This window comes from Rhea americana, unplaced genomic scaffold (assembly GCF_003343005.1).
Source record: "Rhea americana isolate MKP2758 unplaced genomic scaffold, rheAme1 scaffold_117, whole genome shotgun sequence".
Lineage (NCBI taxonomy): Eukaryota > Metazoa > Chordata > Aves > Rheiformes > Rheidae > Rhea > Rhea americana.
Genome location: NW_028185228.1, coordinates 2,763,333 through 2,769,259, shown reverse-complemented (window position 1 = coordinate 2,769,259; position 5,927 = coordinate 2,763,333).

The following is a 5,927-nucleotide window of genomic DNA, read 5'->3' as shown; positions in this document are numbered from 1 at the left end:
ACATGAAACCAAGTGATTAGTGAGACCCACTTTGAGATAAAATAGCTGACCTCCATCACATTATGAATGATTCTGCTGCAATTGTAGAGTGTTCTCAAAATGAAATTGTATTTAAAGCACCTCTCATAGGAAAGCAGTACAATCCTGCACAGTGATAGCTTGAATATGTTGTTCCCTACAATTTCTTACATGGCAGCTTTGATCATTCATAAAAGGTACTGTTGTTTTCCAAATTACTATAGTCACCATTAAAAGAAAAAAAAAGAAAACAGAAACAAGTTAATCCCCAGGTTGTCCGATCCCAATGCAATTTCCCACTAGCTACTTGTGAAATAGCCTCTTAGTGCACTCTACTGGACTCCCTAAAGAATGTTTCTGCTTTCTTGGAGCAGCTTTAATAGAAAAAAATGTGGGTAAAGTAGCAAACTTCACATGGGCTGATCTGCTCAGACTAGAAAACAGAAACTGCTGCTATAATAAGCCCCTCAATCTTCTCTTGCAGTATTTTGATCACTTTTGGCATTTTGAATTTCCAACTGTTAATTAAAACAAACATAAGCTGTAGCAATAAGCTCACTTGCTTTCACAGTTCACGTCGGTTTAGAATCATAGAATCATAGAATCAGTAAGGTTGGAAGGGACCTCTGGAGATCATCTAGTCCAACCTCCCTGCTCCAGCAGGGTCACCTACAGCATGGTAGACGGGGTTGCGTCCAGGCAGGCCTTGAAGATCTCCAGAGAAGGAGACTCCACCGCCTCTCTGGGCAACCTGTGCCAGTGCTCCATCACTCTCACAGGGAAGAAATTCCCCCTCACGGTCAGGCCGAACTTCCTGTGCTTCAATTTCTGCCCATTGCCTCTTGATCTGTCATGTGGGACAACTGAAAAGAGTTTATCCCTGTCCCCTTGACACCCTCCCTTCAGGTACTTGTACACATTGATAAGATCCCCCCTCAGTCTTCTCTTCCCCAGGCTGAAGAGGCCCAGCTCTCACAGCCGTTCCTCGTAGGCAGGTGCTCCAGCCCTCTGATCATCTTTGTAGCCCTACGCTGGACTCTCTCCAGTGGCTCCACATCTCTCTTGTAATGGGGAGCCCAGAACTGGACACAGGACTCGAGATGAGGTCTCCCCAGGGCTGAGGAGAGGGGCAGGATCACCTCCCTCCACCTGCTGGCAACACTCTTCCTAATGCACCCCAGGAGACCATTGGCCTTCCTGGCCACAAGAGCACATTGCTGGCTCATGGTCAACTTGTCATCCACCAGCACTCCCGAGTCCTTCTCTGCAGAGCTGCTCTCCACAAGGTCAGCCCCCAGCTTGTACTGCTGCCTAGGGTTATTCCTCCCTAGGTCCAGGACTCTGCACTTGCCCTTGTTGAGCATCACGAGGTTCCTCTCCGCCCAACTCTCCAGCCTGTCCAGGTCTCTCTGAATGGCAGCACAGCCCTCAGGTGTGTCAGCCACTCCTCCCAGCTTGGTATCCTCAGCATATGTCATATCATATGATATGACATATCATATGTCTGGAGATGACATCCAGAAGGAGCTGTTCCATCACCTTTCCAGGGATGGGGGTGAAGCTGACTGGCCTGTAGTTGCCTGGRTCCTCCTCCTTGCCCTTCTTGAAGACTGGAGTGACACTGGCTTTCTTCCAGTCCTCAGGCACCTCTCCAGATCTCCAGGACCTTTCAAAGATGATGGAGAGCAGCTTGGCAATAACATTTGCCAGCTCCCTCAGTACCCGTGGGTGCATCCCATCTGGGCCCATGGATCTGTAGATTTCTAGCCTGCCCAGAAGGTCTCTAATCCTATCCTCCTCAACCAAAGGAAAGTCTTCCCTTCTCCAGACTTTCTCCCTCACATCCAGGCTGCAGGATTCATGAGGGCGGCCCTTAGCAGTGAAGTCTGAAGGAAAGAAGACATTCAGTAATTCTGCCTTCTCTGTATCCCTTGTCACCAGGGTCCCCGCCCCATTCAGTAGCGGGCCCACATTTTCCCTAGTCCTCCTCTTGCTGCTGAAGTATTTGAGGAAGCCCTTCCTGTTGTCCTTGACATCCCTTGCCAGACTCAATTCCAGCTGGGCCTTATTATCAAGGGGCCAAAGTTTTATTTTGTTCTGGTAAGTAGCTTCTCTTTCATCAGCTAGACTAATACAGAACGGCTTTCTAGTGTCCACCATTTATAATGGCAGACTCAGACTTCCCAGACATCAAGATCTGAAGACTAAAGCTAGTTTCTTCTCTGGCATACGTTGAACCAATATCCAGCCTGCAAATATTTTTAGGAAAATTAAATATCTATTCTATTGATCTGCTCCATCTCTATGTGCAATATCTCTTCCCACTCAGTAATTATCAAAGAAACAATTTCTCAGGACAAGCCATCTATCTAGTAAATCTCTATCAGAATCAGTGGAGAGATACCTTTCTATATCAGTTAGCTGATGAACTGTTTTTTTTGGTTTTTTTTTTTTTGTTTTTGTTTTTTTTTTAATATAGGGTTGTCAAATATTTGTTTTCTTCCATTCTGTTTGCCATTATCTGTTACTTAATATATGTGCCATGAGCAATCCACCCTTAACGTCTGTCTTGATTGGAAGCTTGGAAACCTTTCACCTCCAGCATTTCTCATAACAAATGGTTATTGTTTCATATGCTTAATTTATTTCATTACAAGGAGAAAAAATGTATTTCAGTATCCTTAATTCATTTACCTCCTTTAGCCCTCCTGTCTATATCTGATTGTATCACAAAAGATGTGTTCTTACTGTGGCCTGGTTTTTGTAATGAAGTTTTATGGCCAGTTAAATGTGACCTAAAGTATGAACCCTCAACCTCTACTTTAGATCCTACGTAACAAACATGCGCCATGGTCAGACAGGGGTTATAGCTAAACTGCAGGAGTAAGAAACAATGACAGCGGTTCACAATAAACCAGTTCTTTTTCAGCTCTCATAGGTAAATATTACTAATGCTATTTAGGGATAGATTAATTTAAATGGATGCAAGTCATGCATAGGTGAGAGGAAAGCTAAATCTCTCTAGTCACATAGCCATGATGGGTACAAGGAATGAAATATTTGAGTTTGATTTTTATTTATACTACTATTTTATTTATACTGTTATTTTGGTGTTTAAGACTAGTTGTATGGCTGACTGTGCTGATTATTCTGCATCTCAAAAATCTGGTGCCCCCTCCACAAAAAAAAAAAGACCACAGACAGTAGTTTAATGAACTTTTAGAAATACATTTGGACTGCTAGTATAAAGCTTTTTCCATTTTATACTCTAAGGGACTAAATAGGCAACACAGTGACACTTATATGCTCTAATGAATGTTTTTATTGTTATACATTATTCCAATTAAAAATACCACCTTAAAATAATATGTCCTTGTCTTTCTATGTAGGGCTGTAAATTTACTGAAATGATACAGCCAGCAAACTCTGGCCTAGATATCTGGTAACAGCAGAGGAGCATATGTCATATAGCTCAAAAAAGAGATGCAGAGGAGCTTTCTTGCTCTCTCACAAATGGCCAGGCTTCATTGTGCGTCAGACCAGCTTCCTCTCTGCAGCTGACTCCTCTAAATTATGTGAGCTGCCAGGCAGTTGACGTTCACCCTTTTTAAAGGTATTTCCTCAGCGAAATGYCGATTCTTCATTTTTTCAGACAAAAATATTGTGCAAAGAAACTACGTACAACTTAAGTCATTCTTAAGCCCAGTTTGCCAGCCACCTGTCACAACATGAAGAAATGGAGGCTAAGAGCTGTAAAATTTTGGGTAAGAGCCATCTCTGATAATGCARTTGATTTGCATGATAAGCAACTCCAAGTTCAGTTATGTCAATATATGTCAAAACTATACTGCAAGTGCATTAATATGTAGATAGCATATTAGAGAGGAAGAACAGATTGGTGGTAACCTGTCAGAAAAGACAGGTTCAATTATTTGCTCAATAGAGATTCCTTATGTTCCCATTTTTTCTCTTCAGTTCCTCCTCTCTAACATGGGATCACAGTACTTTTTTTTTTTTTTTTTTTTACTTTCTAAGGGTGTATCATACCCTTAGAAAGAATATTAATACTATTTGTATAAATATCCTGGCTATATTCCATTTTTTTAGGTGATAACTGAAATAGTTTTTGCATGAGGAATGATGTACACTACAGAATATTTTAGCATAAAGATGATCAAATTTTCAGCATATTTATAGTACTTTGGTAAGTAGGAAGAAAATAGTTGCTTGCTTTTATTTCCACAGGCATAATTTTTACAAACAATACGTCTGGTCCTTCTGTAATTCATCCCCAAACGTTGCATTTTCATAAATCATTTTATGAACTCAGAATCATATAGTTGGAGAAAGCCATCTGCTTTCATTTGCATCATTCTCCAGGTGCTCTCTGCTCTGAGGTATATTACTTTCAGCAATTACTTAAATAATATTCCCAAGACCAAATTGTCTCCGTCACTTTAAAGAAGGATAAAAATTCTGTTTATTACGAAACATTCAATCTGTTGCAATACAAGAGAGTGTCAGATATACACAAGGCAGAGTGATGAGCATGCATTATTGTTCATTTGAGGTTTTAGGGGGTTAGCCTCATATTTAAGAACTGCATATGTAAAATAAGTGTAACAGAGTAGTGAAATAATCAAGATTTCTGAGTCAAATTTTAAAGAATGGAGCATTACCTGAGAAAATATAAATCAAATCTTCAATGTAGGTATACAGTATTTAAAGAGAGGTTTAAGAAAACGCCCAGTAAGAAGCCACTAAACATAACTTGTGTTGAAAAAGCTAGGAAATAAATACACTAAATAAAATTTATGCAATGCATTGCAAAGGAGAGTAGACTAACTAAAAATCCTACATTACAGTAATATTTAAAATAAATACAAAGTGCTCACTGTTGTTGAAATCAATTATAAGACATCTATGGGGCTAACAAAAACACAGCTTCTTCCATTGGAGGTTTAAGAGAAAACTGTCTCCGAGAAGAGTTGTTCCTCTTAATTATTGATATAAGACTTATTCACAGCAATCTACATTTTCATGACATCCARGGTGGATTAATACTTCTCATTGTACTGCCTAATGCACATGCTGAGACTAAGAAGAGCTTTAGCTGATGTAAATCACAGCCATCTATTTTATTGATATTAGCCACAAGGAACATAACCGCCCAGCACGCCACTCCGTAGCGTGACACAGAAACCAAGTGACATTCTGTGGTACAGGGCTGAACTATATGGAGACCTCGCTCAGCAGCTGGTCCAAGAGCTCCTTGTTGGAAGAGGTGTTCATCACACTGGMAGAACTGGAGGCTATAATCACAAAGGGATTTAGAAATGGAAATTCCTCTTCAGGTCCTTAAATTCAGCTCTCGAGCACTGCTAGCATCTGAACCCCCACAAGATTCTCCTGTAGCGCTGTGGATGGGCTCCTCGAGGTGCCTGTTGTAAAACCTCACCTCAGTTAGTAGCTCTAAAAGAGGTATATTAAGGATGTATTCACCCTATTAAGATTGGCCTTAGTCCTAAAGAGCTTGCTAGCTTCCTCCTCTTCTAGGTTCTGCCCACCCACACATATACACACGCCTTCACATTTTGGTCATCCCTGTCAGCAGCTTTCGCACTGCATCCTGTCGTTCCCTTGCCCTTCTCAGTTGCCACTCAAAAGGCAGAAACACCGAGTCCACCAAGGTGTGCAACTGTCGTGATAGCCAAAGACATGCACCGAAGCACCGTAAAGCTTCCCAGGGTGACAGAAATGGCTCACAGGGGAAAAGGGGTCAGCTGCATTTCTCTAAAGATATCCCTGAAAATCAAAGGTATTTAAATATAACCAGCAAGAAAAAAATAGACGGCGAGAGAAGCCTGATCTGGAAGTGAAGGTTGCAACAGCAGGAGTGTAATCAGAGG